The sequence below is a fragment of the Pleurodeles waltl genome, chromosome 6 (assembly GCF_031143425.1).
Source record: "Pleurodeles waltl isolate 20211129_DDA chromosome 6, aPleWal1.hap1.20221129, whole genome shotgun sequence".
NCBI lineage: Eukaryota > Metazoa > Chordata > Amphibia > Caudata > Salamandridae > Pleurodeles > Pleurodeles waltl.
Window position 1 is genome coordinate 433,776,312 of NC_090445.1, and position 25,994 is coordinate 433,802,305.

Consider the following 25,994-nt stretch of genomic DNA (forward strand, 5'->3'; position numbering starts at 1 on the left):
GTCCTGTGAAATATCCAGCAGGGTCCCCGGGAGATAGTGGAAGGGGCCCCCATTCAATCAGATGATGGTGCAAGGGCCCGCTAAGCAGTCAGCCATGACTGACTAAAATGCTGCTTAGGTGATCAAATAATGCGATTTCCTTTCGCAATGTTTGTTTTAATCTGTCTGTAAATAACTATGACCTGAAACCTTGATTCTCAAACCCAGCTCTGGTGGGTGTCAGGCTGATTCTTAGTCAGTGCGAGTGAATGTCTGGCGAGTGTTCTTATCCCCACCCTGCCCTGGGGGTCTCTTACTTATTGAAAACCAGAGTGAAGGGACAGAAGGGCCGTCTTGGGCAGAACGCAGCTCGGTGCATGTTGGACTTATTGAAGGCAGATCACAAAATGGGACAACCTTTAGGCATGTCCCCCCTGTGACTCACTGGAACGAGTCCCTGCCACTCAGGGATGGGCCTTGGAAGGGGTACTGTCATCAGTTCCCGTCATGCAGTGATGGCTGAGCCTGGTACTGCCAGCTATGGAACACTGGCACAGAGCCCTGCAGGGCAGGAGAGCGGAAGATGTCAGGCTGTGCAGCTGGGGGGCAGGGAGGCAGGGATTGGGAGAGAGGGAGTGACTGGAGAGTGAGTTAAGATAATGCGGGGAAAGACTATGTGATGAGGAATGAGGGTGGAGGGTGCGAGTGAGGTAACCAGGGTGAAGGAACGGATAAAAAGTAGAGAGAGATGAGGCAGAGAAGTTACGTACAATAGTGAAGGAAATGGGGGAAGAGGGGGTACAGGATGGGTAAGAGAAAGACGGGGAGGCTGGGATAACAAGAGCGGAATAAGGAAAGTGCACCAAAGTCAGAGGGAGAAGCGGTGTATAGAGAAAATGGAAACAAAATATCCTCTCCTACACTCCGCCACCATCTCCGTCCTCGGCGCTTACAATGTATCAGTGGTGACTCCTCCCTCCCCACCCCAGCGGCAGCAGAAGCTGCACACCTTTCACTACGTTTATTGTTCCTTCCTTGTGAAAGGGGCAGGGCCACAGGGTGACGACCAGTGAGGGGAGTGCACTGTGCACTCCCCTCACTGTGCATGTTTATTTGGCCGGCCATCGCGGGCCGGCCAAACATACATGCGCAGAAGACTGTCTCCAGCCCGGCAATCGAGCCTGCACAGGCTCCCAGTCTGCCTGGGAGCACCCTGGACGCTCCCAGACAATCCTGACGCTGCTCTGAGCAGCGTCAGGATTGGTGCAGGACAGGCTGGGAGCCTGTGCCTGCCTGCAGGATGGAAGAGAGGAGCAGTGCGGCGGAAATACAAATTTCTTTACTCCCCTGCCCACCACCACCCCTTGCTCCATGCACTCCACCCCGCCCCACTCCCTGTAACCCCGACGAGCCGCTGCTGGTATCCACTCCGCCCCTTTACACGTGTGCACCTGGATGCAACTTCCAGCACATTAAATACCACTTAATACACTCGCTATTTACTGCACTGTTTGGACAAAACTCTTTAGAGGCAGCCAGGTAGCAGGCGGCCGGCCTATGATATCTTGGGTAGTGCCAGAAGGGAGCGAGGTGTCTTCTGGGCGCTGCAACATTAGTGGAGGAGGGAGGGGCTGTGTAAAGTGTGGCAGCACAAGTCCTTTGTATTCGCGTCAGCCCTCCATAGTTTGAGGCTTCCATCGGTACAGAATGCTACGCAGATGAGGTGGACCGTATTGACTGTAATAAAGTGATCACTGCTAGTTCTTCAGAGTTGGTTTTGTTCTGTACATTTTTAAACTCCCATCAACAGATTTTATTTTCTGTTTTTTTACTAGTTGAAGATGCGGTCATATTTTTTTGGGTGAATCGATTTGTGGTGCGTTGCAATAATCCGGTTCTCAGTACCATTCCACACAGCATACACTGGTCACACTCAAATCTACCTAGTGGTTAATGGTGAGAGGGGGAGGATTTCGTGAAACTCCAGCCGTTGGAAGTGGGTCCTCTTGGTGATGTGGTTGATTTGGAGCGATGGAGCAGAGCAAAAGACCACCCCGAGATGTTGGTTACTAGACACTGGGAAGCAGACGAAGAGCGATGCTGTGAAGTGACACTTCCAATTCATACTTGCTTCACTCCCTCAACCCACATCTGCAAGACTGTCCGACATGTCGGATATTGAGCCTAAAATAGGACCAGTTACAACGGCTTGACATAATTCAAATGTCCAGTGCAAGGATGAACATCATTGTCTTGTACAGTCCACTTAGCAATATTGCCCTCATTTTTGCACTTTTCTGGAATATCCAGGAACATCTCAAACAGCCAGCCCAATATCATCATATGCTTGAACTATATTTTCCACTGAATGAAGGAAAATTTCTTCTGCACAAATGGGTTCAGAATCCTACTGCTGGAAAGGTCTCAACCAGAAACTTTGCTTTTCACTTGATCCCAAGATATTGGCACACCCCCAGCAGCTTCACAAAAAGGCTGAGAATTTATGGATTGTCTTCCAAATTAAGCTCTCGTTTGTGCTTAAATCGATGCAGTCATCATGGGAGTTAACATGTTCCTCAGTCAAATAAGTCTTCTCCTTCAACCCGATCAGTGGACTGGTAATGGTCTCTACTACTATAACACCATGTACTGAGAGCTCCACAGGCTGCAAAATCACACGACTAGAATATACCTCAACATTCACAAATTAGCACTCCAACAGCATCACGCGTGCCTGGCGCATGCAAGGATCAGGTTCAAGTTGTATTGCAAGGCCAACTATTTGGAAAAGGCTCACATAACTTTAGTCAGTAGTCCTCCCCCCTCCCTCCCTCTCCCCTGTTCACCCACAACGTACATTGACTTAATGACTGAACAGGGCATCTGCCAGTGATCCTGCAAACAGTTCCCGCAGGTACAAACATTAGAAAAATCTCCTTAAGCCAGTGTTTTTTCCCCTTATCAGTACATAACTTAAACAGTAAATGTAAGATGAATATATTTCAAAACTGGTCAACAGCTGCCTCAATGGCCCCTGAGTGATAAGTAAAGTGTACAAAGATAGAAGGGCCGTGTTCAGAATGAATAAGAGAGTTTCACGTCCAGTTCTACTTAAGAATCATGCCCGGTCCTCTGCAGAACCCTAAAAGGTGAACATACGACCGGTATTTCTCTCTGGGAAAGGTGGGATTCCTACCTCGCAGAAGAGGCGCCGCAGCAATACCGCTTTTTCACTCTGAGAAAAGATACTGCTGACGGCGCTTTAAGTGGGCTGGGTCCCGCCGGTGACTTCTAAAAAGCAGGTGCTGAGACGGGTCGTTATCGGGCTCTTCGTTTTCGTCCTCACCCCTCAGGGTGAAAATAAAATCTTAACTCTGCAGCAGTATCACCCACCGCTGCCTTCAATGTAGCTTCACAGTCTCCTTACAACTCTTTCACAGTCTCATCATTTCAGAACTAAAGGGTGATTCATATTGTATACAATGAATCCATTCTTGTTGCTTATCTATCTTATGCAATTAAGAACCATTGACAAAGCCAATAGGCCTGGCTTCATGTAGTTGTAATGTTACTTGTTGTATTAGAAGTCTGGATGCCATGAGAGAAAGAAGCAGGAAAATACCAGTCGGGCAGCAGAAAATGCTAAACAGAGATCAGAATCTGACACCAGCCACGCCCTATGAGACCCCCTCTTGTTTTTTTATTCCACTTAAAGCCCTCCTGCTTGGGCAAAAACAGGAGCCCAGGCTTCCCTTCCGTCTCGAAAGAGGAATGGCATGGGAATCTTTATTCTGGGGAAGAGGCAGGAGGCCCAATCTGCCCTCAGCAACTGAGCAGGGGCAAACGACCCATTAACCTTAGTGAACTATGCTCGGTGGGCTGCTGGCTTTAGGGCCCTTCACGGCGGGTTACCCTGTTCCTACTTACAAATCTACCAAAGACAGAGACGGTTTCTAAAGTCACTGGTGGCTGACGTCACTGTGTGGACAGTTTTCACAATTTACCCTGCCTGAGGGAGAGAGACAGAAAGAATTAATAGCAGAAAGTTCCGCAGGCCACGGTGTGCACGCGCAGGAGGTAAGTGTATGACGGTGACAGTAGTGAAACAGCTGCAGCTTAGGACAGAGGTGCACTGGAGGAGCTGTGTGTGGGTGTCCCTGGGACAGGCGTAGAGCCACAGGGCAGAAGCGAGTGGAGGGTGTGTGTGTTTGTGAGAGCCGAGGTGCGAGCGGTCCGAATAGAGGCAGACTGCAGAGCTAAGTATGCCCTAGGACTGTAACAGCTTCCGGTGCAGCATGCCCGGATTGGCGTACACCGGAAGAGCTGAGTGTACCCCATTAGTGTAATATCAGAGAAGACAGTAGGGCGGGATCGAGGCACATAGGCACAGCTGTGCAGGTCCTGGTCCTGTGACAGCTGATGGTATGCTAGTCCCGCCCGAGTTACATTGGCTGAACTGTGTACCCCAGTAACGCATAACAAAGGTTGCGGAAGGTCACGGTCGCGGTACCTTAGCAGAGCTGTGCATGCCCAGCTACTTTCATAGCAGAGGGTGCGCACTGACACACTTTGGCGGAGCTGGGGCGTTCCGGTACTGTAGTAGCCGAGGGTGCAGCGCGTCTGGATTGAGGGGGACTGCCTGCGCCTCAGTACAAAAATAGCAGAGGATGCAACCGTTGAGGACTAAGATACATCGACAGAGTTGTGAGCGTCCCGGAACTGAAATAGGAGAGGATGGAGCTGTGCGCCCCTGTACTGAAACAGCAGAGGGTGCAGCATGTCAGAACTGAGGTGCATTGCCAGAGCTATGCGCTCGCCGGAACTGAAATTGCAAAGGATGCAACAGGTCAGAATTGAGGTACACTGACAAAGCTGTGCGCACCCCGGTACTGAAATAGCAGAGGATGCGTCAGGTCAGGATTGAGGTACACTGACAGAGCTGTGCGCACCCCCATACTGAAACAGCAGAGGTTGTGGCTTCTCAGGAATCCAATTTGACGTACACTGCCAGACCTATGTGCGCCCCTGTACTATAATACAGGGTGCATCAGGTCAGGATTGAGGTACACGGTCAGAGATATGTGCGCCCAGGAACTGAAATAGCAGAGGATGCGTCAGGTCAGGATTGAGGTACACGGACAGCTGTGCGCACCCCGGTACTGAAATAGCAGAGGATGCGTCAGGATTGAGGTACACTGACAGCTGTGCGCACCCCGGTACTGAAATGGCAGAGGGTGTGTGGCCTGTAGGGAATCAGAATTGAGGAACACTGTGCGCGACCCTGTACCGTAGCACGGGTGCGCAGGTCAGGACGGTAGAGCATCGGCAGAGTCGCTTGAGTTCTCGGTACCGGATGGCAGCGATGCTTGCACGCAGGGTTCAGGTACCCCCGGGGCGCTGGTGAGAAGCCTCGTGTATATATGCCTGGTCCGCAGCCAGAAGCAACAAACCCCATTACTATGAAAACCAGACGCCCCTCAGCCCCTTAAAAAAGCACAATAGAAACGTGAGCGCCAGCGAGTGGAATTGGGGATTTCCTGCGTCTTGAATTCATTAAAGTAAGAGCCTGGATGTTGGGGGGAGGGGGCCCGAAGAAACCAAGATTAAGAAATGGAGATTATTCTTCGAAAAAACGTCAGACTGCTCTGGGGGAATGTATTATGGCCCCGCTCTGCAGACGCGCTGCATCTTTCCAAAAACACTACAAAGCTGTGAACGCCCTCCTCCCCCGCCCGCTATTCCTTCTTCCCTTCTGAACCCTCCACCGCCCCAGCCTCTTGTCCACTCCGTGACCCCCACAGCTGCAGGCAGATGCTGGCATTTGTGGGGAGTAGCATCAGCAGCTATCCTGCCCCGCCCTGCTCTCCCACTCTTTGAACATTCCATCCAGGCCCCGGCCCCCTCTCCCCACCTAGCAATTCATTCCAAGACCCCACCCATCCCATGAACACACACACACTCCCAGCCGCACCCCAACACCATTCCAAACACGGAAAACCAGAGCCCCTGCAGGGCAGGCTGTCCGGCGTCAGAGCAGGATGTGGAACAGAGACGGTGCTGCTAGACACAAGGCACCATCTCGACTCACAACCGTAAAGCAAGAAAGAAGCACGGGCTGTGGATCCCACATGGTCCTCTGTCTGCTTAGATGATGCCAAATTCCTTCTACCATCCACAGAGAAGTAGTAAGACTGATTGGGCGAGTTACAGGCTTGTTTATGGGAATCTATCCATGGACCATGTCCTGCCCCAGAAAGTGCTCATCCTTTAGGCAGAGAAAGATTACTGGCCTGGATCTAGGATTCCAGCCATGATGCAAGCCCAGCTATGAATAGATCAACGCCTGCTTTTAAACGTCCTTGAAGGTTGATCCACAGGCAAAGTGCTCAATATAGCCACAGGTCCGACTGACCTATATTAAATAGATAAGGCTATGAACCAATGTATGGCGTCTCTTAAAGCTGTTAGATGTGTAACAGGCCGCAGGTTTTACCATGCTGCATTTCTGCCCAGGAAACTAGTGTGTTAATGTCTGGATAAGGGGTTCATGGCAGGGATGCAGTCCTGGCCCCTGGTGATCATGTAATAAGAGTGTCCTTGTGACAAGCAGCTGCTTATGCTCATGGTGCACAAAGCATCTACCCGGGTAAAAACACTGGAAGAATCTCAACGTGTAAAACATCTGCCTCTCCAGATGCCCCCTCTAGCAGAAGGCACTTGAATGTAAGATTCAGCCTGCAGGTGGGTGGGCTCCAGACAAATAATCTCAACCAAGGAAGGGCTATATCTTTGTCCATTTGTGCATCTCCCCGCCAACCTTCTCAGCCAATGTTTTGGTCAAGAAGTAAAGGGCCTCCTGCTAGGGGGTTTGAATGGTTAAAGGGTTCTTCTACCAATGCTCACAATCTCCCTTGCATAGCACTGGGGTGGGGGGGGGGGGCACAGGGTTGGTGCAGGGATATTTCTAGTGACTTCAAATTGTTAAAGTAATTAAGTCCTTGACCTTAGAGGGCAGGGCACCACCTGCAAGGTCTTCCTAAAGGTTTTTTAAAGCCCTTCAGGGCCTATGACCTTATGCCCCTCAGTAGGAAGCCAAAGTGAAGCTGTGGAGACCCAGAAGAATATATTTTTGGCACAGTGAGTGAAATCATCTAACACATTCAGGACTGGTCATTCAGAGAAAGAAATAAGTATGTCCAAGGGGAACAAAGTTATCTATTTAAGGGTTTTAATGTAGAGTGGAAGTTTTAACAAGCTTTCAATATTGCAACATGTTTTTCAAACAGGCTGCGTACAGCAACCAAGGATCATATTGTATTGCCCAAAATCATTAAAACTTCACAATATTATACTTTTGAAAGACAATGTACAATCAGAGAGACAGGCCAGGGGAAACAAACCGTTGTAAAATGCTCACATGTTCTGCATAATCTTATCTTTTTTAAGTAATCAAACTGATCTTAAACCCCTTATTGATTTTTGTACAAAAATAAGATTTATATTTACAATTCTGAGTCCTGCATCTCGTATATGTCAAAGACATGACTAGCAAGATATTAAAACTTGCCAACGCTATTAGGAAGCTTTGGGCACATTGCGTTTGTACTACCTGGATAGACCTTTCCTTTCCTTTGAGCTAACAATCCAAATGAAATACTCCAGTGCTGTGCATTACTCCCACCCACATGGGTGTAGGGTGGTCCTTATGGTAACTGTATCCTCAGACGCCTAGCACCCAGTGTTCTGGTGGGACCCCTCTCTCTGAAAGTCTGCGTGCCTCCTGCACTCTCTTTCATGAAGGAGGTGGTCCCCTTGCAGACATCTCCCCTTACATGGGAAAAAGACCCCCTGGGAGATTTCACTTGATCTTTGAAGGCGATGCCCTCTTTGCCCTGTGCCAATAAGGGGTTCGGCGGCCCCTTTCCTGATGGCTTTTGGCAGCCTTAAACGAATATTCTTCTCTGTGCGATGGAGAATCAGTAGAGGGAGCCAGGCAGGAAATGGCCCACCCTGAGATAAAACGTGGTGATCCATCACGTCCGCGCTCAGCCAATCCCAGCACAGAGGACTCGGACGTGCTGGCCCGTCATCTCCCGGGACTGTATCCCGAGGCAAAGCTCCTCACCACAGGTGGGGGACCGCATCGATACCCACAAACAAAAACAGTTCACACTGGTTTTCCCTCTATGATCCACTACTTGGAGCAACATACTTTATGTTCACAGTAAACAAAGCAGACTGAAACCTTCCTGCGATAGAGAATATAACAATTCTCAGGCCGTATTTATTCACAATCATATAAACACGACATAAAATTATCATATGTACAGTATTTCTTTTCATCTTTAAATTTCCATAATTATTTACAATATACATCTCAAATCTTAAAAAGGAGTCATGGTTGTCCACCCACCAGGCACCTGTGGCATCGTCTGTAAACTGGGGGCCGTGTTTCCCCCAAAACCAATTACGCTTCACAAGGCGAGACTCACCTGCCCCCTCAAGATAGAGGGGGCGCGGGCCAGCATGAAAACTGTCCCCCAATCCAACCATGCCAGAGCCAACCCTAAGCAAGGGATCCCCCCTGGCACCCAATGGGAATGATACTGGGCAACCGGGCCATACCTTGGTCCCCTGGCGCAGTCTCATCCCCCCAAATAAAAAAATTCCAGGGCCATGTAATGGAGTACCGTGGGGGGAGCTATGGACATTCGCGGTAGCAGTCGTCCCAAGCCCCTTTCCTAAACCCACAGCACCGCCACCCTGGTTTGAGCCAACAAGCTCATGATACCGTCTTGAGTTCGCCTGCACTAGTATTCTTGATGCCAAGGTTATCCACCTGTTTTGTGCCAAAACATGACTCCTTCCCTCCTAAGGTCTTCCTAATCCTGCTATTCTTTGGGGATGGGTGGGCGGGAAAGAATTCCTCCAGTCCTCTGGAGGAGAGCGTCGATCGTCAGGGGCAGCCCCAGGGTCAAGAAAACAACCTGACCCTAGAGGGACTTGAGTCCCCCTTTTAACTAACTCGGGCTGCCCCTGCTGGTCACCTGGGAGCCCCCACCACACCCCCTTCAGCCAATCGGCTCACCCCTCGGGATGAGCGCGATTTTCAAAAATTTTCGCGGCAGCCACAGTTGGGCTGCCGGCCGAAACCGGTCCGATCCGGCCCGCACCTGTATTGGGGGCGCGCTATGCCGTGGTGCGCGCCCCCTGCCCAGGAGCCCGAACTTTGTCCTTCCACTGATGTTCCTTATGAGCCTCACCCCCTTTGTCTGCTCCATATCTCCTCATTTAAACCTTTGGCCCTGAGCGTTCTTCTGAAAGTGCCTGTAAAGATGTTGTTTAACCGCACAGATTGTTTTTATAGATCACAGGTTTTATTTACTGTTAGGATTTTATTCTCACGGATGCCTGAAACATAAACATAAGTTTAATTTACATAAAAATCCCTAGTAATTTTGGCAAGATTTCTCTCATTGTAAAGGTTTTATATTCTACTAAAGTTTAGGGTTTGAATTGTCAGGAGCAGTCTCTGCTCGCTGATTTTCTTTTACTCTAAGTGTGCCATGTGTAACGGTGTTTCTAGCACCTGTCCCTGGCCACGGACAATAGGCCAGCATGCATCGCTTCTGGAACAAAGGCCCTTAACACTTCATGCAGAATTAACCTCATCCAGTGACGGCAGAAGATCTGGGCTAGTGATTTCCAAGGCTTCATCAAAACTCCTGTCTATTAAAGCTAGTCTTAAACAACAAAAGTGTGTCTTAAATTAAGACTACCCAGTCTGTCCATGCCCTGTCCAAACCAGACCCAGAGCAAATACTACTCGAAGACGAAGCCATCCCACTTCTAAACCTTAGTCATCCATTCCAGTGCCCTGCCAACAAAGGAAAGACATATCTCAAGTTGCCAATATAGGCATTTTTACAAAGGCTCATTACAATGCAACAGCATTTCGAGAAGAAAAAACAAAGGTCTGAGTGATCAGATGAGCAAAATGAGGCCACGGTATCGGAGTGATGGGCTATAGTATGCACTTTCTAATAAATTCAATCCAATCGATTCGCTGCAGACAACCGGACTCGGCCTTAAACCACGTGCTCCATGAAGCTAGTTAAAAACTGCACTGACGAGTCAATAACAAATATTCATCTACTGTACACAAATGCCTCCGCACCTGCACACCCACGTATTTTCCGGGTTATTATCAAGCACTTCTTGTCCACACAAAGCCTTTGCTTAACCACAGAGTCAACAGTGGAAACACACAGCACTGTAAACATGGAAGCAGGAGGTTGTCTGTTACTGGTCTAAGTTATGGAACATGACCACTGGTCCCCGAATCAGGCAGAAGCAACCCCAAACTCTGATGTGCCAACTCTTCATGGGGATTCTAAATTAACTGCATGGAAGAATCCCAGATGCTGAACAAACCAGCATTTCAGTATCTACAGGGATCAGGCAATGGAAAGAGTCAACATCTCCAAGGGCCAAAGCTAGGAAATGAGCCACCATCTCTATAGGCCAATGTAGGAAATGAGCTCGCATTTCTAGGGGCCAAACTAAGGAAGGAGCCAAGCTCTCCAGGGGCCAAACTTTGAAATGAACCAACATCTCCACAGGCCAAGCTATGAAATGAGGCTAATCTCCCGGGGACAAACTATGGAATGAGTTGACATCTCCAGGGGACAAGTTTGAAATGAGCCAGCATCTCAAGAGACCAAGCTATAGAATGAGCTGGCACTGTCAAGGACCAAACTATGGAATGAGTTGACATCTCCACAGGCCAAGCTATGAAATGTTCTAGCTTTGCCAGGCCCACATATGGAATAAACCAGCATTTACTGGGCGCCACCCATGGAGTGAGCAAGAATTTCAAAGACACTCTTGCAACAGAATGAGTTAGGATAATTAGGGTGTTAGCAATGGAATTAGCCAGCATCTCTAGGGATCCAGCTACTTAATTACCCAAAATCTATTGGGGCCTCGCCATAGAGTGAGGTAGCATCTCCACGGGATCAGCAATGAACCCAGAGAGGATCTCCAGGATCCAGACTGTGGAATGACACATAATCCTTAGGAGCCCAGCTATGGAGATGGTCAGCATTGATAAACCTCGAGCCAAGGAAAGTCTGAACACTTAGAGAGGACAAGCAATGGATAAGAAGTTACTTCCAAGGGCCCAGTTATGGAATGAGCAGTCATCTCTAGTGAACCAGAAGAGAACTGAGTCTGCTCAGACAGAGGTGCAGCTTGTACACCTGCACGGCCGGCCCACTATGAGCACCAGCACAAGCTGGCTCAAACAGAGCAAAGGCCGGGACGCCTCCATGCACAGTTTAGTTCTTCAGCAAAGTCTGGCTCAAGTCCAAACTCAGCAAAGCCCGGATCCTGTTCCAGCACAGCCCAGTTTTTATTTTTCATAGATCATTTTATATTTATTCATTTTATAGAACCGTAACCTAGTTCGATGAACCCGTACATGACTTTCCAGGGGTCACTTTTATAGCAGCAGCATCTGTTGTGCTATACACGGAACACTAGGGTACATGGGGGTCAAGCTAAGACCAATAGAAACTAGGTTAGACGGTTGTGCGGTTACGTGGAGTTTGAGATACTGATGTCTGGTCTTACATTACACATTATCGTCATCACAAATATTTACAGTTTCCAGCTAAAGAATGTGAGGTTATTTACCTAGAATCGTATTTCAGTCAGGTGTCAAAGATTAGATTAGACACCAAAGCTTTAGGTGCCAAAGTCAGCAATTTAGCCAGTAGACCACATCTCATCTTGCAAACCCATCCCATATCCTGTGCTTCCCTGGCTGATGTCCAACCACATTCGGTTCGTGTTGAGGCACAAACCACAGCTCAGGCTTGGCTCATGTTCCCGGAGAGTCCCAGCTTATGTTGCCGTACAACCCCCAGCGTGGTTTATGTGCCAGCACAGACCCTGCCCCAGAGTCCCAGCTCAATGCCCGTCCCACGGTCCAGTCACAACCTCTGTCCAGAGTCGCAGCACAACCCCACCCCCAGGGTCCCAGCACAACCTCCTCCCAGCTGTACAACACGTCTACCCACTGAACCAGAAAAATCCCTCCTCATGGTAACGCTGCACCTCGGGTGCAGCACAACCCTCAATCCAGGGTCCAAATACAACCCGTGCTTCAGGTGCCCAGCACAGCCTCTGCCCCAAGGCCTAAGCATACCCTGTGCCTCGTTGTGATCACCGCCCCATGGTCTCCGCAGAACCCCCCACCCAGGGTCGAGCACACCCCCTGCCTCAGGTGCCCAGCACAGACCACCGCCCTAGGAGATAAAGGCTCGGGCAAAGTGGGCAATTGCCCAGGGCCCTCATCTTCCTCGGGCCCGTGGGAGAGTGAACTTTCTCTCAAGCTCACTTTTGTTTATTTCTGGATTTCAACCCTTAATGTAAAATTCAATAGTGTTTGGAATCACTGGGCTTGTCTTAAACGGGTAATACTATTCAAAGTCGTTCCAAACAGGAACCCCAAAATATTTCTTGCTGGTGCCCCCAAAAGCCTTGCCAGGACTCAGACTGCCGCATGGTGGCCACACAGTCTCTTCCACTCGTGGGAAAGCGCAGCCCGGCCACCGCATCAGCAAACCCGGACTCTCTGCTGTCCCTTGGTTGCCTGCCAGTTGCTCGCCCGCTGTTGACACACGTTGACAAACACACACACACCTTGTGGGAAGACAAGAGATAAAAGGAGGCTGCGGGGATTTACTTCAGACCAAAACCTGTGAGGTCACCTCTCAGCACTTTTAATGGCCTCACGAGCGTATTCTTGGCAGATCCGAAACTCAGAGCTGGAAAACTGGCTCCGAACCTGGTCTGAAAAGTCAAAGTATTCCGACTATTTCCTACTGCTGAGTGGCCAGCACCACTTCCATCTGTGTCACTCTGTAATGGCTACTAATGGGTAAAAGATGACTTCCGGACTGGGAATAAGCCGAATCCTCTTACATTGGAATTGCAGGATACAGCAGCCTGCTCAGCGCCACACGAACACTGCAAACAACAGCACTTGATGATTTAACATGTGAATGAAGACAGATCCAGCATCTCACACCCACAGCTTCACCATCTCCAAAAATAACCAGGGCCGTCCGTATCGTGCAACACTGGAGGAGCACATCGTGCAGCAGGCAGAGGCGCATCGTGCAGTGGAGTAACGAAACTTGAGCCCCTCCCCTGCAAACTACATCGAGACCAGCTCCTCCTGCAAAGTACATCGACCCCATCCAGTCACGAGCTCTCAGGCATGGGCCCGACACCTGTGCACAGTTTACTGTGCAAAGGGGGCCACCTGGAGCTCGTCCCAACCCCCGCACCGCTGGAGTTTCGGGGGTATTATTACACCAAGTGACATCATGCAGCAAGCAGAGGCGCATCATGCAGCAAGCAGAGGCGCATCATGCAGCAAGCAGAGGCGCAGCAAAAAGAGGCGCATCACGCAGCAAGCAGAGGCGCATCACGCAACAAAAAGAGGCGCATCATGCAGCAAGCAGAGGCGCAATCATGCAGCAAGAAGAGGCGCAGCAAGAAGAGGCGCAGCAAGAAGAGGCGCATCATGCACCAAGCAGAGGCGCATCATGCACCAAGCAGAGGCGCATCATGCACCAAGCAGAGGCGCATCATGCACCAAGCAGAGGCGCATCATGCACCAAGCAGAGGCGCATCATGCACCAAGCAGAGGCGCATCATGCACCAAGCAGAGGTGCAGCACGCAGAGGCGCATCATGCAGAAATCAGAGGCGCAGCATGCAGAGGCGCATCATGCAGCAAGCAGAGGCGCATCGTGCAGCACACAGAGGCGCAGCAAGCAGAGGCGCATAGTGCACCAAGCAGAGGTGCACCAAGCAGAGGCTCATCATGAACCAAGCAGAGGCGCACCAAGCAGAGGCGCAGCAAGCAGAGGCGCAGCAAGCAGAGGTGCATCATGCACCAAGCAGAGGCACAGCAAGCAGAGGCTCATCATGAACCAAGCAGAGGCGCAGCAAGCAGAGGCGCATCATGCACCAAGCAGAGGCGCAGCAAGCAGAGGCGCATCATGCACCAAGAAGAGGCGCAGCAAGCAGAGGCGCATCATGCACCAAGAAGAGGCGCAGCAAGCAGAGGTGCATCATGAACCAAGCAGAGGCGCAGCAAGCAGAGGCGCATCATGCAGAAAGCAGAGGCGCAGCAAGCAGAGGCGCAGCAAGCAGAGGCGCAGCAAGCAGAGGCGCATCATGCAGCAAGCAGAGGCGCATCATGCACCAAGCAGAGGTGCAGCACGCAGAGGTGCATCATGCAGAAGCGCAGCAAGCAGAGGTGCATCATGCACCAAGCAGAGGCGCAGAAAGCAGAGGCGCACCATGAACCAAGCAGAGGTGCAGCAAGCAGAGGCGCATCATGCAGAAAGCAGAGGCGCAGCAAGCAGAGGCGCATCATGCACCAAGCAGAGGCGCATCATGCACCAAGCAGAGGCGCAGCAAGCTGAGGCGCATCATGCACCAAGCAGAGACGCATCATGCACCAAGCAGAGCCGCAGAAAGCAGAGGCGCACCATGAACCAAGCAGAGGTGCAGCAAGCAGAGGCGCATCATGCAGAAAGCAGAGGCGCAGCAAGCAGAGGTGCATCATGCACCAAGCAGAGGTGCATCATGCACCAAGCAGAGGCGCAGAAAGCAGAGGCGCACCATGAACCAAGCAGAGGTGCAGCAAGCAGAGGCGCATCATGCAGAAAGCAGAGGCGCAGCAAGCAGAGGCGCATCATGCACCAAGCAGAGGCGCATCATGCACCAAGCAGAGGCGCAGCAAGCAGAGGCGCATCATGCACCAAGCAGAGGCGCATCATGCACCAAGCAGAGGCATATTATGCAACAAAATCTGTGGCAATATGCTATTGTGGTTTGTCCTTTTAACATACAATGATACAAAAGGGATGCAGTGGCTGTGCAAACACAAAAGGTACGCATCCACAAAATCGTGTTGAAAGTATTATTTAAAGACAATCAATTTGGCTCGCAAGAAGCACCATTTTATTAACATTGTCCCTTCTAAATTCCAGAGTAAAATAGTTTGTGCAAAACATACTGTGTAGCAATAATACACAACATGCCTACATGGGCACACTTTGTGTACAACTTTGTCGTTTTGAAACTGGCCTTCAGTTTGATGCTACTGTGTGCCCACACTGTGTGCCTCTAAAAGCATCTCTTCATGAAAACAGTCCTGCTGCGCAGTAATTTTCCTCATGCATGGCGGAAGAGTCTTATTAAGTGGAACTCGAAGACTAAAGACCGCCCACCTGGAACAGTACAATATCTATGATGTTTCTGTACATGACGGGACGGCCCTCTTCAAAAAACTGTTGTTTTGACAACAATAACGTTGGTGTAACAAAGTTGCACAAATGAAGCAAAACATCTTCATGACAAAGAAGGATATTTATGTTCACATTCTTTCATTTACACTTAAAATATGTTACAATTTTTTCATGATGGCAAAGCCCTTCTAAAGTCCCTCAAACGTGGATATTAATACTATCTGGTCAATACTTTCCCCTAAGTAGTACCAGATTAATACCAGAAGGCCGCAACAGAAATGTGACATGTTAACCTTTGAAAAGTTTAAACTCTTCTTTGAGCTATGAGGAAAACATTAAGTTTGTTCAGTAACGTTGTTCCATTTGAACTGGACACAACCATTTTTTTTTTTTTAATTACACAGCAAACAGCAGAAAATGTGGCGGGTGTGATTAATCTTTAATTACACTGAAAACTCCGTGCATGCAGAAGGACACAAAAGGAGTGGCAATGGCAACAACCTACACAGTTCCAGCGGAGGGGGACTTTAACACCAAACAGGTCTGAAATTTAAAACAAACACAGTGGCCCTTAAATAGAAACCCTTTACAAGCGTATGCCCCACCAAAAAAAGCCGACGATCATGGACATGCTTGAAAAGGATCACGAACAAAACAAATCTATATATTTACGTGGAATACTTAAAACCATTAAAGATTAACAGTCTTTATACGTTTCCGATATATTGAGTGAGGATATGCAGTCAGACAAGGTTTATGACTGTAGCACAAATTTGTGCAGACGCCTTGAAATTTGACTTTATCAGCTGTTTGTGGATATTGATTTTTACCTTTCATCAAATGGATTTTTTTAATGTCATTCGAATTTGAAATAGTTTTTCACACTTTTTCATGTAGAAGGATTATTAAAGTTAAGAAGAAACATTCCCACTCTAGTCTGCTTTTTGTAAAGTTGTCTTTTTCGATAACTTTATCCAAAATGCTCAACAGCTGATGCAAATTAATTTCATATTAAACTGTTTGGCCGGGATGGTCCCTACAACTCCCGTAAACTCGGCCAAAGAGTCGCCAGGATTCTTTAAAGCCTCCTTTTCAGCGACAGGTGAATCGTGAGCAGTCATTGTCACGCACAGTAGATATTTGGCGCTGGGCATTAAAGCGGCTTTTGGGGTTAAAAAAACAAAACAAAACAATAACTGCATGTGAATTGGAAAAAGGAAAACAAACAGTGGCCAAAAATAATCACACTGTCCATTATGATATGCACACCGGACAACACTGCCGCAAGTGTCGGATAGCTATGTCCCACCCCTCGGCAATCACTTCCGGGTCACTGCAGCAGGAAGTCACTGGCAAATAGCAGCATCTTGTGGCAGAGACTAACGGAAAGGGTTGAAATACATGTTCAAAGCCTGACAGGCCTCGGTTTGCTTCTCAGGGAGGACATACAACAAACACACTTTCCATCACAGTGCCCTCCTGTTAAGTGATTCTGGGGAGGTGCGTTGTGGAAAAATTACCTCGGTAACCAGAACGTTGTGGCTGTGACAAGCGACTCTGGTGGTATAGGTCAAGTTTTCACTTTTAAAGGACACGTTATTAATACCAGTAACTCATGCCGGTACCATGCCATGTATTCCCCAGATTGTGGCCTGGGGTCAGTGTGGGAGCTGAGCTCACATCCCGGCACCGACCCTATGGTACATGAGTCACCTAACAGTGTTCTAGAAAACGTTTGAGGTTTTAGATTGTAATGTATTGTTTTGTATCGTTTATGTTCCATAAATGCGACCGTGTTTGAATCCCCCGAAACTTTCTGGTAATAAAACTCCTTCACACACCAGCAAACAAAGACCCAACGGCTCAGCCTCCACTCATATATCTAGTTTCCATTCAAACTGTGAAAGCCAATAGGTACCACTACTTGGGGAGGGATGTACCGGTAGGACACCAGCCGCCTGAGGCACTGAGGGATTGCCAGGTTTGAAATAATCTCACTTTTAACTGATGCCACATACACATCTGATGAATGGCCATTACAAAAACACCTAAGCAAAAGGGATTAAATAGGTGTGTAACAATATCACAGGGCAGAAGTGCTGCTCGACACTTATAAAAACCAGCACTGACAAAACAAATAAGTCTGTTTTTTAACTACCAATCTTTTGGCTTTGTCAATGCTTGTTTCTTTTGTCATCCATCGGTTTTGAAATTATTTATTGCTGGGAAAGCTGCTAGGTCCAGTCATAAAAAAAAAAAAAAAAAAAAAAAAAACTATGGCTATCCAGCAAAAATATGTTTTGCTCTCAGAAAGCACCCATTGCCATGATAATCCTTGGCTCTTAAACAAATGTGCATGCCCCTTGTGAAAGAATGGAATGCAGTCACTGACATTGAAGTTAGCCAATGGCTGAAGTGGGCTGACATTGAAGGGAGGTGGGGGAGAAAATGTGAATCACAATAACAGGCCAATGAATGAAGAGAGCTGTCTGAGAGCCCTTTTCAGTATGTTATACATGTAATGTAATTAAAATCGAAAGACCTTGGCTACCACTAAACCCAAAAAGGCCGTGCGCCACACAAATCAAAGAGGAAGCCATGTCTGCAGGATAGAGGTGCTGCAAAGAAATAGGTGTAACAACCTTAAGCAACATATTTATAATTTATTTTGTTAAAGAATCATATTTGCATTGTCTCTGCTCGTAGACCCTTGGCTTGGAGAGGAAGGCAGAGATTAAATGGGATGGTGCAGCCCCAAATCTACAAAAGACAGGTCCTGAAGGCCTTAAAGCAGTGTCCCCGGGACATCAATCTACCGGTTACCTTGGTCTAATCAACTCAGCCAGCAATGCTAACATCCCCACGAACCTATCATCTGGTGCAAGGTTCCACCCATGCATGTAACAACCATCAAAGTGACCTTGGCTTCTCCTTGGACTATAGGCGAGACCTAGAAAATAATTGTGGCATTTCAGTTCAATTCACAAACAGTAACCAGAGCGAAGCCAAAGACCAAGTAAAGCCCCAAGTTCTGCAACAGGTGGGCTACCTCGCAGGCAGTAGTACTGGTGGTCATTTTCTGTCATACATGAACCTATGAACTGGGAGTGGCTACAGGCACAAACAAAAGACTAGATCCATATTGCAGCTGGAAGCTGCGAACATGGCCCTTTTGACCGGAGCACGAGTGGAGAGAACCACAAATGGAATTTTGTCTGGGGCACCAATAACCTTTGTACCTATCTTGAGCAGACCAGGATACATACCCTGCTTTCGCAACCCTACATAATCCTTTGATGAGAAATCCTATGTGTACTGCAAATCAGGGGCGTAACACAGGCACCTGCAGCACCTGCGGTGATAGGGGGCCCTCCAGACCTGCAGAGGGCACCCATTCACCCAAGAACAATGAATACTTCTGACATATGGAAGACTGGGGGGGTCAACACATTTTGCGAGGGACATCATTTTGCATTATGCCACTACTCCGAATGTATGGATTTTCTCAATTACTCTACTGGGAGAGAGGGTGGTTGGATTCTTGTATGTGAACATCACCTTCTCAGTGCTAAGTGGCAGCCATAAGGCAACAAAAAGGCGCTACATACAATAAACAGGCCTACCATACACTCTGGAGTGAAAAGCTCTGCCTTGGATCCATTGTTGAGACAATTCTTTGTTCACCACCCAGTTCCAATGCCTATGAAGTACAATGAATGCCATATATTGTGCCAAGCTAATTTCTCCCGCTGACCGTATACCAAGCCATTTCCTTCATTACCCATTCCAACCTTCCATGGCAGTAATCATGTACCATAGAAAAACATCCACGTCTCTTCTATACTTTCAACATAATCCATCACTGCCATAAAACCCCTCACACAAAAATACATTCCAGTCCTTCAACCCATCACCGGACAAATCGCAGGCAAAAATACCAGAAGGAAGGGCTTGCCGAGTGTTTAGAGTAGGCGCAAAGAAAGCATTACAGAATGTACTGCAATATACGTTTGAGGCAAAGCAACAGGCTGTAATGCTTAAACAAAACTGTAATTTTGATGATTACTTCTCTGTGGAGAAAAACACCAAACACAGACTGAGTGGCCACAAACTAGAAATAGAGAATGACCGACACAGATCAAACCACAAATACAGAAATTAGTATTTGCCAGTAATGTGACGTGGATAAAGTAGAGGCAAAGACACATTCTCCTACAATGCCCTGCAAACAAACGCACTACAGACACCCACTACCCAGTGCTCAGCAAGCCGAGTGGGCAGTGAAACAGGTCTATGCATGTCACCTACAAACAAAAAACCACTGTGAATAACATGATCTTCAAAAAATTCTGGAAATTGAAACAACCACTATTGTACAAAATGTAACATTAAAGTAATTACATTTTGACTTTGGGTCTCCTACACTGCGCCAAAATCTTAGCACGAACTCTCACAGTACATCAGAGCCTCCTCACTTCTTGAGATTAGCAAGAAGCTGAAGACCTGGCTATTCGAGTAACCATGCAGGGACTACACGCATGCTCAAGTGCCTGGACACCCTCAAGGGTGATCAGCGCACTCTACAAACCAAGAGAACATAACCTGCCTGAACTGTCATGACAGTAAAGTACATTGCATTGTATCAATTCCCCATTCCTTCAAAAGACCCATGCTACAGAGAAACAACATGCAGTTCGACTACACCCTGTAATCAGGCCAACAAAAATGCAGATGGGTGAATCAGCCTGAGAAAAATCGTCAATTTAAACAAAGCAGATAAAGTACTAAATCGTACAAGACTAGCACTAATACATTTTCAAAATAAAGGTAAACAGCACACGAAACTCACCAGCACAAACAAAATACCACAGGAACTACTCAAGACCTTCCATGTGGTTAGAAACCCCAGAGTCTCGCACTCTTCTTGTCCCTTGTTCATCTCCTTCTGATGTGACCAATCACAGTGGCTTAAGCTATGTCCTTCCTGTAGGCTCCGCTCAGGTCTCGTGTGGAGCTTCTCTTCATAATCTACTACCATCCGGTCCCAAGTACCATTGGTGACTATTATGTCCCCCCACCACCGGCAGTGAACGTGCTAGACTGATATAATTTGAGAATATAACTGTCAAACTATTTTCTGCCATGAATATTGTGTCTGAAATATTGTTTGTAAAATCATCTCCCAGAGTTAATAGTAAATAGCTGAAGGCTTGATTATTGATGGGTGGCTTGGACTGAGGGCCTCCCAGCTTTACCGCTCCCTGGTTAGTAATGCTCCCAAGACGTTCGGCCATCTCCGGCGGAGGTGGGAGAGTAGGATCAGTGATCTAGACGACGTGGGGTGGCGGAGAGCACTTATGGCTCCTCAGGAGCTTGTCATCTCTGCGCAGCTCAGGCTGATTCAGCTACACTATCTGCACCTCACATGTATGACACACACTCTGGCCAGCTGGTCTTCTACTCTACTCTGGATGCTCCCGATGCTCCTGTCCCAGAGCAGATTTCTTTCATATGGTGTGGCAATGTCCGTTGACCACCCGGTATTGGAATCAAATAGGTTGAATCCTGTCTAAAGTCCTGGATAGGCCCAATACATTGACACAGAAATTGGCTCTCCTGAGGTTTCTGGAGGAGTTGGATGGCGCGAGGGGTGACTGAACGCAGGTTAGTCTTGCGGCGCTAGCAGATAAAAGAGTTTGCTAGGAACTGGAAGTTACCACAGCCACCTACCCGGGTGCTGTGGAGATCCGGCATAGACTGGTGCACTAAACGAAGAAGAACCTATCTATATTGCAAGAGGCCGTCCTTAGAAATTTTATACAATTTAGGGTGAATGGTGGGAATATTATGGTTTGTCTTCTATGTCAGAGGGTGCACCCATGGGTGCTCCGGCTTCTTTGCAACTGTTGGGGATTGGGCCGGGGGGGATAGAAGGGCCTGATTGGAAAACATTTTTTTTCTTTTTATTGTTATTGCTGCTTATTTTCAAAACAATAAAATTGGTTTATAAAAAAAAATCTGCACACAACGTGAAGATCATCTTGTAGGTGATTTTTAGGGCACAATATTTAATGCACATGAAAGTTTAGACAATGATCTGTGCATCAACACCAGAAATCAGTTCAAGCTCAGAGAAACCCACCTGCAGAATCACCGACACATAAGCTTCTTGAAACAGGCTTCAGAAATAACCTCTGCACTGAAATTGAAAACAAACTACTGACCACCCCACTAGCAGATGTATTCTTGGTCAGTTGTCGCTCAACACAGAAGGCCGAAGCTTGAGAATCACCCTCAACCAAAAGGGACACTGATGCCCAAGTTGGAACCGAGGTCAGTACATCAACCTCCTGCCAACACGGAGGTGTCCTTCACTTTGTACTCTCAGAAGACCGAGCAGTAGCAGCAGGGTTGGCACTCAAGTGCCACTTTATCCACTTTCGCCTTGGTCGACATGCCAAGACACAAAATATGGCCCTGCCTCCCTGGGAGATCCCTGTGCTCCTCCAACTGAAGCCTACTGACATCACTGGCACACACTGCAACTCTGAACGAGGCATATTCTTGTAACTTCAAGTACAAAAAGGCAAAAATCGCAGTTTTATTCAAAATTAAATAAAGGGAAAGCACTTTATCTCCAACAGTTTGAAGATTATCCTCTTGGCAACATCCTGTTGCTCCCCAAAAACGTTTGCACTATGAAAATTGTAACGGAGGCAAAATCCAAACTCGGAAACAGGTACACGCGTTTATTAGCAAAGAACCTCAGTCGTGGTGCTTTCTCTCCCAAGGTCAGCAAGCAACTGCCTAGAGCAGAAGTCTTCAAACTAGGGGGCCTCCAGTGATCCCGGGGGGGGGGGGGGGGGGGTTCCAAACTATGGTCAAAAGAAATATTATAAAGATAACATGCCTTTGTTTTAAGCAGAAGCATGTTATAGCAGTTTTAAAAAGGTAACAGTACTTAACTGCAGTGTTTAAATAGGTTTTAGACATTTTTAAACATTGCCATCTTTCTAAAATAATTGTGAAAAATTCTGAGGGGGGGCTCAATGATTTTTATTTTTCAACTGGGGAGCGCGGCATTCAAAAGTTTGAAGAGCACTGGCCTAGAGAGAGAACGCCTCGAATAACATTCTATAATCACATTCCAATACAGGTTTGTCTCGAGGCCAACATTATGTGGAAACCTCGAGACACATTACAACACAAATCCCAGCACAGACATCCACAGACTATTTAGCAGATATCCACTATAAAAGTTAATCCATCCACTAGTACATGCATATATCGATCCACTCATCCATCCGTCAGCACACCCATCATATTACATCCAAGTGCAAATCTATCCACTTGTCCATCAATCGCACATTTATAAAATGGAAAATCCGTTCCCCCAAACATCCATCCACATATAGTGCTTCCTCCTGACAAGATGCCAAAGTATATGTACATCTAGGTAACAGCACTCTGTGGGAACGCTTGAATGGAACAATGTGGATTTCCGGTGAGGGATGTATGTGGAGTGTTTAAATGGCATGCGTTTGGACCAGTTGTGCTCTTGCTATGTTCCTGTAGTGATGTGACGTGAGTGACAAATAGGACACTTATGTTTATAAGCCACTTGTGCATGGATGAAGGTCTGCGTGTGGGTGGGGGTGTATGTAGCCTAACAGGTGTGGGACCGCAGCGAGACCGGTCATATCTCAACCAGACATACAATTACTCATACTTCATATGGCAGATTATAGAAGAAGAACCCCATGCAAGCTGGTTTTCTTGCGTTAGAGAATATAACATTCTCCGGCCGTATTTATTACAATTCACACAACAAATGTTTTGTTTTCCACATAAATACGACAGTAAGTAAAGTACAGCATAGTGGCCACATGGCCATATCTAATACATAAATTCTCCTACCAAATATTCCATAACTAATACATGAATACATTAATTTACATCAAATTAATTTACATCAAATTAAGGAGTCATGCTTGACCACCCTCAGGCCCCTTGTGGTGTTGACTGATTCAATTGACTTTACTTAATTGACTTGAACCCAGGGCAAGACCCTGCCGTTCTCTCCATAAGTTGTCTTCTACAAGGCAAACTCACTTGGCCCCTCAAGACAGAGGGAGCTTGGGCCAGCATAACAGCTGTACCCCCAAACAACCATGCCAGAGCTACCCAATACAGGGATTCCCGAGGGTGAGCACTCTGTTGCTCGAAAAGACCCCAAAAAACAGGTGGGCGGCGGCAGCAATCGTCTAAGGGCAGGGGGCCCAGGCAGCAATGTGTAGCCTGGGCCAGCTTGATACTTAACCTGCCGTGCCCCCTGACGATTGCCTGGGTGACCCCGCCACTGATGTGAGCAACCAATGGTTGCTCACTGTAAGAAATTCAAAAAGTGGCCACTGTTGACCCCTGCCTCTGACCGGTCCGATCCGGCCCCCACCTGTCTTCGGTGCCTGTGACCTGGCGCCTTGGCCCCTTGTCCAGCAGCAACTGTGTTGTGTGAGCCTGTTCTTACTGTGTTTCTGGGAACATGAGCAGCGCTTATTCATGGATTCCAGTGAAGTAAAGTGAGAGATGTGAAGCCATCCAACCACTCACCAGCTCATCTCTACATCCGTACACCCAGCCACACCACGGCATTTCCAGCCACTCACCCACCAGTGCCTACTTCCATCCTCCCACACAGTACAGGCAGCAGTAGTGCAAGCTTCCCCCGCACACAAGGAAAACGGGCAGAAACAGTGCAGGCTATCTCGCACACTAGGAGAAACGTACAGCAACAGACAGCATCGAAGAAACCTCCCCTGACACGTTCAAAACAGCACACCTTGGTTAACAGCCGTCTAATCTCTCTAATATAAAATACACAAATGGCTGTGAGCCCTGCTTTATAAAACGAGCAAGTAAGTATTAATTAAGGCATTACCGGTTCAGAGAGGGAGAGTCTGCATTTCAAAAACGGCTTCCGGTCTCGGTGTAAACACGAGCTTCCCCCCCCACCCCCAGCTGACACCTGAGCGTGCCTCGGCGTGACGTGGCGCCCCGCCCACCTGTGGCTGCCTCCCGGACCGGGCATGCGTCCCTGCTGCCAAGGCGACAGACAGGTGCAGCGCGGCCCCCTCCACCCACCGAGCCGCGAGGGGCCGCAACAAAAGCCCAAGGCAAGCGCAAACTCACCCGAGGATTCATTCAACCTGCAGCGACCCCTCCTGCCGCCTCCGTGCCAATGTGCAATCAACCCCCAAGCCAGGGCTTTATATGAGCAGGTGCCGTCCGGTACTGAGAACCTGCATTTCTCAGCACTGCAATAATGAGTGCCAGCACTTCATGAGCAAAGAGGAGCTCTACGGAATGAGTACCTGCTCTTCTGGATTTCCAAAGTCAGCCACGACTGATCATCACTGAGCAGCAGTCGCATCCATCAAGTCACAGTAATTTCACTAACCCCGTTAATGCGATGTAATCCTTTCCACGAGCTTCGACATCTACACCGAGAAGCAACCAACCACAAACTCAACTACAATCACCAGGGCTTTAAATTGGCGGGTACTGAGTACCTGCAGTTCTTTAAATTTAAAGGCAGAGTACCTGCCATTCTTAGCAGGGATGAATGAGAGTACCTGCACTGCTTTGTAGTAAACAGGTACTCCGGGATAGTATTTTAGTTTAGTTTATTGTAGAGTTATTTAAAACCTTTACAAACAGCAACACAGTTCGAAGCACATAACATGCAGAGAAAAAATGCATCACATACTAAAACGTCCATTCAATTTCAGGTAGAAAACGATTCAAATGAGCCATTAATAAAGATGAAAAAACAAGGTGCGTTTTTTGGTCAAGACCACCACCTAAAATACGACAAACCTTCGTCTACAGCAGCACAATGTGAAGAATACACCGCAGCTGCTCCAATGGGACTTGAAAGGACATATTACATGAGTGTCTTGCTGTCGAACTTAACCCGTTTAAGGACTGGTCGGAGCAGTAAAAGAGCAGCAATGCAAAAATAATTTTAGACAGACATCATGCGGAAACACTAAACAGCGCCCAACGCCAAAGAACAGAACCGCGGGACATTAAGAGCAGCGTGCAAAATGCAAGGAAAGGTCAACAGGTATTTTACTGAAGTGCAATATGCAAAGTTTACCAGATGTATAAGTAGACCCAGCCCGTCAGCAGCATCCTGGCCTACAGTGATGGAACCAACCAGGGCAACTAGGTGCAATGAGGTCACACAAAGGCAACAAACATGATCACTATGGCGCAATATAGAACAGAGAAGTTTGCACATTAAGAGAAGAATAGTGTGAAAAACAGATGTATAACCAATCAATTGGCAACATCTTTAGTCCCTAATGTGATATATACCAAAATACGCAAGAAGCACAACTGAACCTGAGCCATTGCTGCAAACCTAAGCAAGCTGAAGATTTAAGAGTGGTGTACAATATACAAAGGCAACAGGTATATTCACTAAAGCGAAGTATGCACGATAAGTCGAGGGCGTAAGTAGCCCCAGTCTGATGTGGCATCCTGACATAATAACAGAACACAACTGACTGTTTAAGTACAATAAGTAACGCACAGTTATGACAATAAGAGGTCACACAAAGGCAACAAGAATATTCTCTAAGGCGCAGTGTGCAGAGTATGCCAAGTAGAAGTAGAG

The 25,994-nt window shown here is 47.8% G+C and overlaps 1 protein-coding gene across 10 annotated transcripts in view; it reads right to left on the bottom strand.

Annotated features, from left to right (window-relative positions):
• Positions 1-25,994, bottom strand: part of PLEKHA6 (pleckstrin homology domain containing A6) — a 527,946-nt gene that overhangs the window by 172,346 nt on the left and 329,606 nt on the right. Inside the window, exon 1 of one of the 10 annotated variants that reach the window (XM_069238503.1) lies at positions 24,252-24,307. The exons of the other annotated variants lie outside the window; for them this stretch is intronic. The gene's annotated coding sequence lies outside the window, so the exon portion shown is untranslated. Of the gene's footprint in view, positions 1-24,251; positions 24,308-25,994 lie in introns of those variants that run through there. 10 annotated transcript variants of the gene reach the window in all.